The sequence below is a fragment of the Malania oleifera genome, chromosome 4 (genome assembly GCF_029873635.1).
Source record: "Malania oleifera isolate guangnan ecotype guangnan chromosome 4, ASM2987363v1, whole genome shotgun sequence".
Lineage (NCBI taxonomy): Eukaryota > Viridiplantae > Streptophyta > Magnoliopsida > Santalales > Ximeniaceae > Malania > Malania oleifera.
In genome coordinates this window covers 885,685-900,367 of record NC_080420.1, presented here as the reverse complement: position 1 = coordinate 900,367, position 14,683 = coordinate 885,685, and the positions used below count along the sequence as shown (strand labels likewise).

At 37.9% G+C, this 14,683-nt stretch overlaps 1 pseudogene; it reads right to left on the bottom strand.

The window, feature by feature from the left end:
- Nucleotides 1–9,382: 9,382 nt before the first annotated feature.
- LOC131154472 (ATP-dependent 6-phosphofructokinase 2-like) lies at nucleotides 9,383–14,258 on the bottom strand (annotated as a pseudogene).
- Between the last annotated feature and the right edge of the window lie 425 nt (nucleotides 14,259–14,683).

Below are 14,683 nucleotides of genomic sequence, written 5' to 3'. Positions count from 1 at the left end.
GAGTAATGTATTATGTTATTAGAAGTATTTATGCTAATAGAACATGCTACGATTGGGTGAGGTGTACTCTTTGCATGAGGGCTTACTAAGAAAGGCAAGTGCACTAGTAACTTCAGACGTGGCAGTAGTTGCATAACATATTAGGGCAGAAGCAATCTACTTCTATGGGCGGGTAGATTTTCCTATCCTTAGGGCCTTCACCCGTAAATGTTTGTTGAACTGTGAGAGTTCGAGATCAATCTAATACTTGAGGGCTTATTGAATAAGGTGAGTGCCCTGGTATGTTTCAGTAGTGACCTTCGGGTTGCCTAAGTATCAGAGTAGAGAGGTGCTACTTGTATGGACAGGTAATCACCGCTATCCTTAGGTAATCTCGTGGGTTAAATCTTTTGCATGTGTTTGGTTAGGCTCAGAGAATGATTTTAGTGTTTATGGTAACGTTTTAAAAATGTTATTAAAATGATATTTATAAACCTTATGTTAGCCACATGCTGTTTTTAATATATTGTTTTTTCCCTTACTGAGATGTGTCTCACTCGAATATGATTTTTTCTTTTTCAGGACATCCTCGAGGTTGGGCTTAGAGAGCTCGAGGGTTTATAGCATTTTTGAGGATTATAAAGAGAAAGAGTATATTTTTGATAATGTTTTAGGGATGTAAAAATTTTATGTTTTTATGTTTTAAGTCTGCTGAGAAAGGAATGATTGTGAATACTGAAATGTTTTGGAGATATGTGTATATATGGAAATTCAGATGATGGACAGATAATATGGATTGTAGATAGGAATAGTAAACTCTGGTATTATGGTATTATTTAAAGAGATTATATTTATATTTTCCACTGTGTATATTATGGATTATGGATTATCAGGACTTTATCAGATATAATGCACCGGACCCGGGTTCGGAGCGTTACATTTTGGTATCAGAGTAATGATTTTGGGATTTTGGAGAACTTATGAATGATTTATACCAGAATATAGGAATAAGTTAGGATGAAAAATAGGAGATGGGTAGGTTAGGTGTTGAAAAGTAGGTATGGTGTCGGGAAATATAGGATTTTATCTTATAACTTGGAGGCAGAAATCACTTGGCAGACTTCTATGATTTTATGATTCAGTCAATGGTTTCAGAAAACCACGGTAAATCCATCGACGGTGATGTTTTTTTAACCGTAAGATTGGTCCTTATATGCAGATTTTGGATTTTTTTTTTATCATATTTAATTTAATGATTATGTTGCTTGGGGTTCTAATATAGAATTCTTGTCTCTTCTCTGTCCTATTTTCAGGATGGATTCTGGAGACGAGAATGTAGAGGCTGAAAGAAGAGAGGATTTGGTGACTTCTAGTGAAGAAGAAGTAGATACCTCTAAGGTGCTGCGGGTTATCGCCCCTCAGGTTAAGGTAGAGATGAAAAAGGATCCAAAAGAACATAACTATCCACTTGTAGAACAGGGCTGCAGCATTAAGGAATTTATGAGGATGAACCCTCCAGCCTTTACAGGAGGACCTGATCCAGTGGTTGCAGAGATTTGGGTACAGGAAATAGAGGAGATCATGACTGTACTCAACTGCACAGATGATCAGAAGGTCGGTTATGTTGCATTCAAGATGACTGGAGAGGCGAAGCGTTGGTGGCTTTCCGTGAAGCTGCTAGAGGATTAGAGGGTGGTAAAATAGCTTTTACCTGGGAGAGATTCAGGGAGCTTTTCTTTGACAGGTATTTTCCTTCATCTATCAGAGAGGAAAAGATTGAGGAGTTTACTAATCTGACTTAGGGGGATATGATGGTTGCGGAGTATGCGGCTAAATTTGTGGAATTGTTGAATTTTGCTCCATTTTTTATCCCAAATGAAGTAAAGAAAGCTAAGAAATTTGAAAAAGGCCTGAGGCGTAGAATCTACGAGCTGGTGGTCAGATTTCAGGTCCAGAGTTTTTCAGAATTAGTTGATAAGGCCTCGGTGTTGGAGAAGAGTATTCAGAGCAGCACTGAGTCTTCAGAGCAAAAGAAGAGACCTGCACCATCTAGTTTTCAGTCTAAGGCCAGTCGGGGATCAACGAAGAAAGGAAAAGAAGCATTGGGCTCTACATGCCCGAAGTGTAATAAGAGGCATAGGGGCGAATGCTGGTTTGGCACTCTGAATTGTTATAGGTGTGGTAAGCCAGGGCATATCAAGAAAGATTGCCGAGAACCATTGCCTATGGTATCTGTTTAGAATCAGGACCGGGGAAAACAGCAGGTACCACTATGAAGGGGTGCTTCACCACAACTGTATACACTTCGAGCTGAGGAGGATGCCATCAGAGAAGTAGGTATGAGATTATATTTAAGATAGTGATGATTTAATTTAATGAAGAATGATTGAAAGACTTATATGATGATATGTATGTTGAGCTCTTATAGTTGTAGTTAGCAAATTAATTCAAGTGGAGTGAAAGCATAATTAGTTAGTAAAATTTCGATGACGAAATTTCTTAAGGAGGAGAGAATGTAATGACTCGAAAAATTAAAATAATTAGTAGATATAATAAATAAAATGAATTAATGGATAATAAGGGGAAAAGGAAGGATTTTTAGAAGAATACCAGGCCTCATCGACGAATGTCTTGTCTTCGTCGACGAGAGTCCTTCTAGAGATCGTTGACGAACGCAGTCCCTCATTGACGACGGAATCTTGAGAGAATATATTTGAAACTCTAAATTTCTTCGACGAAAGTATCTTCTCGTCGACGAAGCCTCTTTAGTGGCTCGTCGACGAATCCATGTGTGTCATCGACGAAGCTCCGCTTATAAATAGATTTTCTTTATTTAGCGAGGGAATTCATGAACCTTTCTTTCTTTCTCTCTCTCTCTCTCTCTCTCTCTCTCTCTCTCTTTCTCTCTCTTTAAAACGGTCTCCCAGCCTTCTCTCTTCGATTTTGGGCCAGATTTGACCCAATTTGACGATCTAGAACCACCACGAGATTCGTATGATTGTTCTCTGTAAGGTTGTAGAAGCTAATCGTTGGATTGAGAGGTTTGAGAAATATCCCAAAATCAGGGTAAGTGAGTTATTTTGGGATTTTCTTAACGAATATCGTTATTTGGAGTCTATGAAATATTAAATAAGTATTTTTATTATGATTTGAGTTAATTGGGATTTATTTTAATTAAATTAGGATTTTTGGATTTAGGGTCCAAGTGAATGTTGCGGGTATCAATTCGGGGATCCTGCCAGCGTAGTTTAAAAGTCAGGTAAGGGGAAATTGCATATTAAATCAGATTTTATGAAATTAAAAATAATAAATTATGTTATATTTATGTATATGTTTTTGTGTGAATTATTAAAAATGTCAATCATGTAAATTATGTTTTCTGAGCCTAGGATTGCTTATATAGTTATGTATATGTGAAAATAAACTGATGAAAGTGAAAGGTATTTTCTGGGAAATTATGTAAGAAATGAACAGTATGTTCAGCATATAAATGTTAAATGTGGGTTGACTTATTTTACAAGAAATGTATATGAATTTTACTGCTAAATTGTGTGTGACATGAGTAAATGTAAGTTCTGTATAAATATATGATAAATGTATGAGATGCAAGCTAAGTAAGTAAAACATTAAGAATAAAATATGATATGGACTATGTTGCTTGTGTATGTTAATGCAACCATGTAAATGTAAGACAATTGAAAAGAGCCAGGTTAGTAGATTCTAGCACATTTATATGTAGACTAACCGATGACAGCTAAAAGGAGCTGTAAACTAACTGATGATGGTTAAAGACCAACTGTAGTACGAATGAAAGAAAGGAAAATACAATAAAATGATAATGAAATGAAATGTAAAATGTGAACGATATAAATGGAAATAGTCACTTAAAGTGAAATGCAGTGTTATGTTTAAGTTATGAACATGAATAGATGTGAATGGTTGAATAATGACAGAAAGAGTAATGTATTATGTTATTAGAAGTATTTATACTAATTGAACATGCTATGATTAGGTGAGGCGTACTCTTCACCTGAGGGCTTGCTGAGAAAGGCGAGTGCACTAGTAATTTCAGATGTGGCAGTAGCTGCATAACGTATTAGGGTAGAAGGAATCTACTTGTATAGGCGGGTAGATTTCCCTATCCTTGGGGCCTTCGCCGGTAAAATTTTGTTGAACCGTGTGAGTACAAGATCAATCTAATACTTGAGAGCTTACTGAGTAAGGTGAGTGCCCTAGTATGCTTCAGTAGTGACCTTCAAGTTGCCTGATTTTGGGATGTTTCCCAAACCTCTCAAATCAACGATCAGCTCTTGCAGCTTTGCAGAGAACGATCCTACGAACCTCGTGGTGGTTTCGAATTGTCAAACCAAGTCAAAACCAGCCCAGAGCGAAGAGAGAAGGCTGAGGGTTCGTTATATATATATATATATATATATAGAGAGAGAGAGAGAGAGAGAGAGAGAGAGAGAGAGAGAGAGAGAGGGAGAGAGAAAATCTGAAATTTTCTTACTGAAAAATGAAAGCAACTCTATTTATAGGCAGGGCCTCCTCGATGAGACACGTGAACTCGTCGACGATCCCATGAAGAACACTCATCGACAAGGCCATGAAGTCATCGACAAGTCTTAGAATAACTCAAACTCTCTCGGTTAATCCTCGTCGACGAGACATGCAAACTCGGCGACAAGGCTCAGAAGATTGCTCGTCAATGAGAAAATCTAGTTCATCGATGAGTGCCTGCTTATTTCCCTTTATAATTTCTTTTCCATTTTTTTCTATTTCCCCTTTTTCCTTTTATTATCTTTTTATTATTTTAAATATTTAAAAATTTTCAGGTCGTTAGAAGAGGTCTAAGCTTGACCCGAAGTCTCGTAGTTGCATTTTTTTGGGATATCCAGAAGGTGTAAAGTGGTATAAGTTGTGGGACCCAGTGGCAAACAAAATGGTGATTAGTAGGGATGTAGTCTTTGATGAAAAAGCTATGGTGAAGTGTACTAAAGAGTTTGATGAACAGAAACAGGAGCCAGAAAGCTGGGCAGTGATGAACATGTTGTGCAGGTAGAGTTGGAAGTTCAGGGCAACGAAAATGATTATGGTCCTACAGTTGCAAGGAGCTCTAACTCAGAAAACTAGGAAGTCGGTGATATTCCTATACGAAGATCTGGACGCACTATCAGACCTCCATCAAGGTATGATTTTGAAGAGTTAGTATCTTATGTTTTTCTTACTTGTTGCAATGATCCAACTACTTTTCAAGAGGTAGTGCACGTCCAGGAGAAAGATAGGTGGATGAGAGCGATGATTGAGGAGATGGAATCACTACATAAGAACCAAACTTGGTATTTGGTGAAGCTTCCAAGTAAGAAGAGACCGATAGGTTGCAAATGGGTATATAGGAAGAAGGAGACAATTTCAGAAAAGGAATGAGAGAAATTCAAGGCAAGATTGGTGGCAAAAGGATACTTACAGAACAAGGGGATAGATTATGATGAGATCTTTTCTCCAGTGGTCTGACATACTTCTATTATAATTATGTTGGGATTGGTAGCTCATTACTACATTTATTTGGAACAAATGAATGTGAAGACAACGTTTCTTCACTGTAACTTGGAGGAACAAATCTACACGGTACAACTAGAGGGATTCATTGAATTAAGAAAAGAAAATTTTGTTTGTAGGTTGAACAAATCTCTTTATGGGCTGAAATAGTATCTAAGGCAATGGTATAAACGGTTTGATTCTTACATGATCAAGATTGGTTACAAAAGATGGGAGTATGATTACTGCATATATGTGAACAAGCTTGATGATGGTTCTCTTATTTTCTTATTATTGTACGTCGATGACATGTTGATAGCTGCAAAGGATTTAATTGAGGTGAATCAGTTAAAGGACCTATTGTATAAGGAATTTGACATGAAGGATCTTGGTTCAGCCAAGAAAATACCTAGGATGGAGATTCGCCGAGATAAGACTACAAGGAGATTATGGCTATCTTAGGGCGGTTATGTGCAGAAGGTGTTTAGGAGGTTTAGCATGACTGATGCAAGATCGGTGTGTACACCTCTAGCGAATCATTTCAAGTTTTCTATTACAGATTGCCCAAGTTTGGATGAGGAAATTTGGGACATGTCAAAGGTCCCCTATGCTAGTGTTGTGGGGAGTTTAATGTATGTTATGGTATGTACGAGACCAAATTTAGCTTATGCAGTGAGTGTGGTGAGCACGTTCCTCTCTAATCCAGGAAGACAACATTGGGAAGCTGTAAAATGGATACTCAGATACTTGCGGGGTACATCAGATTATGACATCATGTTCGTCAAGCAACATGGTTGTCCTTCAGTTATGGGGTTTGTTGGTGCAAATTATGCTGGAGATATGGATGATAGAAGGTCTACAACGGGATATGTATTTACCCTTGTAGGAGGACTGGTATGTTAGAGATCCATGGTACAGTCTATGGTAGCATTGTCCACGACTAAGGCGGAATATATGACAGTTGCTGAAGTTGCAAAGGAGGCCTTATGACTTACTAGTTTAGTCAGAGAGCTGGGGTTACAATAAGATGGTGTGGTGCTGCATTGTGATAGTTAGAGTGTCATTTACTTGGTGAAGAATCAGATATATCATGTTAGAACCAAGCACATTAATGCAAGGTTCCATAGAGTTCGAGAATTGATTACTTCGGATGAGCTTGTGTTAGAGAAAGTTCACACATCTAAAAATGCAGCAGATACTCTGACGAAATCAGTTACTTCAAAGAAGTTCAAGCATTGCTTAGACTTATTCCATGTCTCCAAATGATAGAAGAGAGACAAGCCCAAACCTAACGTTTTCAAGTTCAAGGTGCAGCAGATCATGTTTTTCGAGACTCTCCTAAGGGGCGTATAATCGCCAAGGTGGAGATTATTATTTGTGGTTCTTATACTTTTGTTTTGATAAGCAAAGAAGGAAGAAAGAAAAACATGAAGGGGGCGGCACAGTAGACCTCGTCGACGAAGGCATTGTGTTTATCGACAAAGGGGCGGCAGAGGTTCGTCGACGAAGGCTCTGAAGTTCGTCGACGAATAATTACCAAGAGTAGGAAATTTCAGACTTCTGGTATCATCGACAAAAGTCTTGTATTTGTCAACGAAGGTTCTTCTTGGTCTCGTCGACAAAGCCCTATGTTCGTCGACGAGAGGCACCTGAACTACGACAGTTTCTTTAGAAATTTGAATTTTTAAATGTTGGGTTGTTGGGCAAACAGGGGGAAACCTCTGAGGAACCTTTATATATGCCATTTGGGCATATTTTGAGAGAGTGTGTGATCATTTCAGAAGTGTATTGTGTACATTTTGATTTCCATAGTGAAATTTGTGTGTCATTACTTCCGTAAATATAGACTTTGCCGAACCACGTAAATCTTCATGTCGATCTTGTTTTGGTTGTGTGTTATTTATACTTACTTGTTGTTTATTCCACTGTGCATCTTTATTATTCGATAGATATCTCTATAAAAACCCAAATGGAGAAAGAATTGGGAGAGCTGCAGTTGCTGTGAGTGGAATAAAAAAATCAGGAAAAAATGAAGGAAAAACGAAGGGGCTGCTCGCTGTTGCTGCTGCTGCGCATGGCTTGGTGCTGCAGGTGTGAGGGCTGCTTCCTTGAGAAGCCAACAAGCATTTAAAAAAGAACACCACTTTCCAATTGTTAGGCCCCACAAGGAGGGAAACCCAACACGTCCCTCCTCACGACATTAAGAGGAGGGAGGGGTAGTTTCATAAATAAAAAAAATTTAAATATATAAATAAATAAAAACTAAGGTTTAGAGTGGGTGTGTTGAAAATTAAAAGAAAAGAAGAAAAAAAGTGTTTACAACAGTTTGATGAAAAAGAAGATGTGGGGAAAAAAAATCCACTTAGGTGCTTGGTCGAATGATCAAACGGACTTTGATTGACTTGAAATTTTATGTGCGCGATTGCAATGATAATGACTTTGACTTGATTGGCTTTGATTATGGTATTCTTCTTTGACTTTTCTTCTCGTGAGACAGTCTCTTATTGATCTTTGATTCTTGTAGGTGAGATTGGCTTCCAAATAAGACTATTTATGATTTATTTCAATTGCTATTGTTATTAAAAGCTCTTGTAGAGCTTGTGCACCCTTATATTTTTCTCTTATCTAATGAGTTTGGTATGGGCAGGAAGCCCTATGGTTTTTATCCAATTTGGGGTATTCCATGTATATTTTTGGTGCCTTATTTTTGGGTATTTAATTACTTTACTATTCTCATCGATTATTTGTTGATTTAGTTGTTAATTGCTAAATTAAATTCCAAAATTAGAATTAATGCATTATTATATTTTAATTGTGCAAGATGGAAAAAGTTGTGCATATACTTTGTGCATATTCAATTATTCGCTCCCCCCCCCCCCCCCCAACAGTCTTCTTGTTAAATATTAGAAAAATTCTACATATTTTTACAAAATTTTAAAAGAGATTAATGAGATTTTCAAAGTCTTAAAGAAAATTTACCTCATTTTGGTAGATGTAAAAGAAAGTTTGTAAAGTTTTAAAAGCTTAAAAGAGATTATCCTACAAGTCTCTTATTTTAATTCTTTTATTTCAATTTATTAATTAACTTAAATTAAATAATTGTCAAATTTAATTTAATTTTTTTATAAAAAAAAATACTTAGAGCTCCCCCCTTGAGAAGATTAGGAAGAACCTCAAGAGAGGGAGAGTGGAAGAACCCGAGACCCAGTGGGAGCACACACCCATCCATCCATCCATCCATCACTTCTTTAATTTGGTTTCTTTTTTAACGCCTATGGCAAAATCCTACACCCAATGGGTGTGTGAAAGAGAGAACAAAGCAGCCATTCAATCATCATCGCAGTGGGCAGCACCTCAACTTTAATCTTGTTCAAATGACATCGACACTCATCATCTGTGAGAATACTCTTTTCCCTCCCCCCCTCCCCCCTGTTTTGTTTTGTCTTGTCTCCACCAAATGCCTTACCAATTAGCAGGGGCCCCTGCTAATTGTTATCCATAGGGCTATATTTTGCTGTTTGTTGAGCTTTTGACAAAGAAGAAGACGCTGGAAGGACAGAGACAGTATTACATTATATCCACCCAAATGACAGGGAAGGAAAACGATCTATGCATTTTCCAATACATAAAAATTAACCTTATTGCTCCATCGTTGGTTAGGAACTCAAAATGGGTTTTTTCTTTTGTGTAAAAGTTATTTTGTAGTACATTTTTATTCAACTCCCCCCATGGACATAACACAAACATATAATAGTAGAGGCTGACCAAAACCTACAAACCAACCTTCCCCTAACAGCAATTTTCCAATTTCCACATGCATATCCATCTCCTTAATCAACAAAAAAGAAAAACCTAAAGGCCCCAATTTTCCGCCAGCCCAGTCACAATTTTTTGCTCCATTGACAGATACAACAGTTCATCCAAAATATATCCAAACCAGTCAGGTAGGTATACAGAATGATACATGCCTCAAACTGAGAAGAGGCATATTATTAAACTACTCTTGTTTTTCAGCTCTTTGCAAAATCTGGTTGATTAGTCACAGACCGAACCCATGCCCATTTATGGTCATTTATGTCAACTTCATTTTTAGCTTGTGCCACCTCTGATAACGGAATATATGAATAGTTCCCATTGATAGGGCCTGAGACAAACCCAGTGTATCCAGCCATAACGCCGTGGATTGCCGAGTGAGCCAAAAGTGTACAATATAAGTTATCTGTAGCATTTGCAGCGACCGCACGAATCATGTATGTTGGATCGATGTACTTCAAAGAAAACAACTCCCCCGGATGGTCCCTGGCCCACCACCTCTTGAGCTCAGACTTCAACCACCCACCAACATCTAAGAAAATCGGGTTGCCCGATTCATCCTTCTCTTCCTTTTGAGCATCGCTCCTCGGTATCATGTCCTGTCCTGCTCCCTCAGCAACTACTATCACTGCATGCTTGTTCTCTTTCAATCGTTGTCCTAGAAACTCAAAGAGTCCTCCCTCTCCTTCCAAGCAAAATTCCAATTCAGGAATTAAACAGCAGTCCACGTCACGGCTGCCCAAGGTGGTGTGGAGGGCAATGTGTCCCGTGCTTCTGCCCATTATCTTCACGAGGCCAATGCCGTTAACTGCACTCTCAGCCTCCACATGAGCTGCACTGACTGCGTGTTGGGCCACTTCAACAGCAGTCTGGAACCCAAAGGATCGGTCGATGATACCTATGTCATTGTCCACAGTCTTGGGGATTCCAGTAACTGCAATGTTCAGTTTGCGGCGACAAATCTCATCAAATATCTTCACAGCTCCGCGCATTGTTCCATCTCCGCCAATTATGTACACCTGTATATTTGCATAGGAATTAGCTGATGTTCCCCAATTGAGGACATCCATCCAAGGGAAACAAGATTAGAAGAGTGGGTCGATCTCCCAAACTCAAAATCCTTCTTAAATGCACAAAGAACCTTCACGTGAATGAATTCTCAAAAACCAGCGGTCTAATGCAATTCTTTCGAATATATGGTCCAATAGAAAACCATATGGCAAAACAATGATTTGAACAATTGGACACATAGTTGGATAAACAAACAGGCAACCCTCTCCCTCCCTCTCTCTGCCATGAAAATATCTCATAGGAAACAAGAAAACGACAATTACATGTATGAGCATGCAATATAGAAGGCTTGATTTCAGGAGGTTGTGCTTCCCCGTCACCCCCTTATAATTTCAATGTTATTAGACTTTGTAATATGTTACATAACCACCCCTTTTTGTCATATTAAGGGCATGACACAACAGAGAGCCTTAAACCTAAGGCAACTTATTCAAGTCCCAACATCAAACAATTCCACAAGGCTACTACAAAAAAAACATCATCTGAATCACATAATATTCGAGAACTGGATTCAAATAGAATACCATCTCCTAAAGCAACGGTGCCATATCAAGTACCCACAGAAAAGTTCTGTTGGCCTAACTAGGTTTCTCAATCAATTTTGGTGACAACAAATAAAAGATAATATAACTTGGAATGGTTGAGTAATAATATTTCAGGTTTGACAATAAGGATCATTATGGACCATCAAACCATATTCATCAACAAGTGATCCAAGAGAAGCTCAAAGCAACACCAAATTGATCAATGCATGAGAAATCTAAAACCAGCTCAAGCTAAAGTCCAAAGGATTTTAAAGTGACCATGTCATGGAAGATTTTAACCTTTAGAGTATAAGATTTTAGGATGAGGAATGTAAGTACTTCAAAGTTGAATATCTATTGACATATCATTTGAAACTCTTTAGGAAAAATACTTGGACTTAGAGTCCTATTTTAAAGCCCCGAAAAATGTTTTATAAAAGGGTAAAGAAAGAGAGTAAAATAGATTTTTTAAACTAAAATGGAAAAACCAGAAAATGGAAAGTTCCGATGATCGAAGTCACTACCCAAAATACTGAAGAGTCAACTTCAGAAAACTGAAGTTTAAGCTCAATCGTCTGAAGAATTACTTCAGAAGACCAAAGATTAAGTTCAGTCGTATGAAAATTTATTGGTGAAACACAGAAACAGGTAGAAGCACATTAGAAGACTAAACCCTAACTTCAATCGTCTGAACCTGAAACTTCAGAAGTCTGAACCCCAACTTCAGACGTCTGACCCTATATCTAATTCAAGATTTTCAAAGTTTTAAGGAACTTCAGAAGACTGACCCCAAAGGTTCAGTCGTCTGAACACTGTTAACGGTAATATTTTTTAAATATTTTAAATGTTTTAAAATTGGTTTCTTGTGCTTCAAATTTCTTAAAATTTGGGAAACACTCTAAGTAATCTTGGGTAACATGAAAATACTTTTAAAAGCCTATAAATACATGATTTTGCAAATCAAAACACACCAAGAATTGAAAAATCTGCTCTAAGCTCTCTTGCATTCAAAGTTACTACTTGCTCAACCACTTGCAATCTGAAAGTGCTGACATTCTGAAAGTGTTGATCATCAATCCTTGAGATCTACATATTGATTTCTCATTTGGAGAAAAGGGGACTTGATGAATTCTAATCTTGAGTTTCAAATTGTATTTCATCTTTGATATTTAAATTCTGAAGTATATAAATTTGAATTGTACTAATAAGCTCTGTGTGTGAGCACTATTTGTACACATCTACTCGCTATTTCTCTTGTAGTTATTGGACGATTTCAGGCTTGTTGGATCGTTGACCGAATGAGAGAAAATCATTTGGAGAGGCGGACTCTAGCCTACTTGAAGGAATGGTTGTAAAAGTGTTGTTCCGCTCGATAAAGGAACTAAGCTAGTGAAATCCTCTAGTGGTTTGTCAAAAGCGAGGACGTAGGCTGTGAATAAGCCGAACCTCGTAAAATCTCGGTGTTCTTCTCTCTTCCTTATTCTTTACTTTCTACACCATATATTCTTGTTTATGCTAAGTGCGGGTTAAAGGGCTTAAAATCTAAATTCAAAGAAGATTCTTGATTTTAGAAAGTACGTTTTAATTAACCGTTTACGAAAACCCACAAGGGAATACGTTGGTTAATTTGCGAAAATCTTGATTAAGAGAAGCACAAAAAAATTCCATTCAATGCAGGGTTTGCAAACAATTACAGGACTGCTACCAAAAAACAAGAAATTCTGCAATGATTGATTGATTTTTATACTTTAGTTGATTGGATTGTATTTTTAATTTTTCAGTACTTTGTGGTGTGATTTGCTTGTGATTTTGATTTACTTTCTTATTGTTATATTAAAACAAGTAAGAAATTGAAAAGAGGTTAAATTTGTAAATAATCCAATTCACCCACCCGGGAAAGCTATTATAATTTCAAGTTCACCCATCCCAGTTTATGTTGTCTATAGCCCCTCGAGAAATAAAATGCTTGTATCATGATTCACTGATTTAGGAATAGCCCTGTGCTTATCCTACACAATGAAATAACTCAATGTGATTGATTGAGGGACAACAGAATCGATCATTGCAGCTCATTCATTATCAGGAGATAGTTCAATATAACCGACACTTGAGCTTGTTTGAAAGCAGGGAAGAAATCACCCACCCGATAGATAACACACTATTTTCCACTTGTAAATTATGACATGTCTCCTGATATTTTTACACACCAAAACTAAAACTATAGTTGCTCCTAGACATTCATGCTTTCTAAGGAAAAAGATCTTGCTTGATTATCAAACTAAAAATACTAATAGATCTTGCATTGATTAGCACTAGACATATGTCAAAATTGTAATCATGCCCAGAAAAAAGTCAAATTAGTTAATAAAAAACTAAGTATACACAAATAACAATATAAATGTAATATTTTTCCGTCAAACGTTTTTCTAATATCTCTGTTACCTTTTTCGTTCATATTTAATGTCGAATTTACAATTTTCTCATGATTTCAATTCGATCAATTAAATAATTTCATCTTTTTTCGATCATTAACTCTCAAGCTTTTCTTGTTGATCCTCCAATTCATAATAAAAAATAAGTCAATTAAAGTTGGAAAAATTAAAGTCATTAGTTTGAAACTGCTATAATTTTTCTCGGGTTACAACGAATTACCTTCCCTTTAGCATTTATAATGTAGAGTGCTTTCACAATTACCTGGTTAAATCCCCTTTCCTGGATCGCATCCACGATCTTCTGAAGATCAAATCCGCCCCGGGAGGTCTCCAGCACCGTTCCACCCCGCTTGTGCCAGTCGTCCACCAGCTTCGGGTTCAGCCAAACCGGTTCGGAGCTGTAAAACCCTCGGTACCCCGCTCTGACGCCGTAGATCCGCCGGACGCCGTAGAGCTCCCAGAGGCCCACTACCAGCTCCCTTATCACGGTGTTCAATCCGGGGCAGAGCCCGCCGCACGTGACGATGGCGGCCCGCACCTCGCCCCTATCGAAGAATATGGATCTGCGGGGCCCGCCCGGCGGTAGGCGAGGTTCGGAGACGAGAAGTCGCCGGAGAGGTCGTGGACGATGTGGCGCAGGACGACGTCGGAGGCTGAGATGTAGAAGCCGCGGGTGGGGTGGTAGAACCGGTTCTGCTCCAGCGGGTTTGTCCGGGTCCCCAGGTCCGCAAGATAGTGGGTCAGGTGGGGCAGGTCCCGAAGAGTTACGGAGGGAATGGAGAAGTGATCAAACTGTGCTTGGTTTTGGCTTTCGCCGTCGGTCGGAGCTGCGGGTTCTCGGGTTGCGTCGATGCCCATCGCGGCTTCTGGTTTTCCCGGGCGGCGGTCAATCGATGGCAACGTGGGGAGGGTCCCGTAAAAAGGAGGGAGGTTCTAAAAGCTTTGTACGTGCGTGGGACGCCATGGTGCGAAAAGTGGCATTCTTTGGCGCTGCGATTGACAGAACGACGACACGTATTAATTTTCAGTTTACTTGTCTGACTTTTATTTTCCAATTTCAATTTTTTAATTTTATATTTAATTTTAATGTATTCGTTAATTATTTTTGGATTTTTAATTTATTCGTAAATGTTTCATTTAATATAAGCAAAAAATAATAATTTAACCTGTCATAGATTATTCAACAAATCAAGATAAATATTAATGTATAATTTTTTTTATTATGCCCTTATCCTGGATTTCTTTTTTTTTTTTTTGCAATAATTATACTAAAATTTTTTACAATAGATGTCCTAATTATTCTTGAAATTTAACGTAAATTGTATT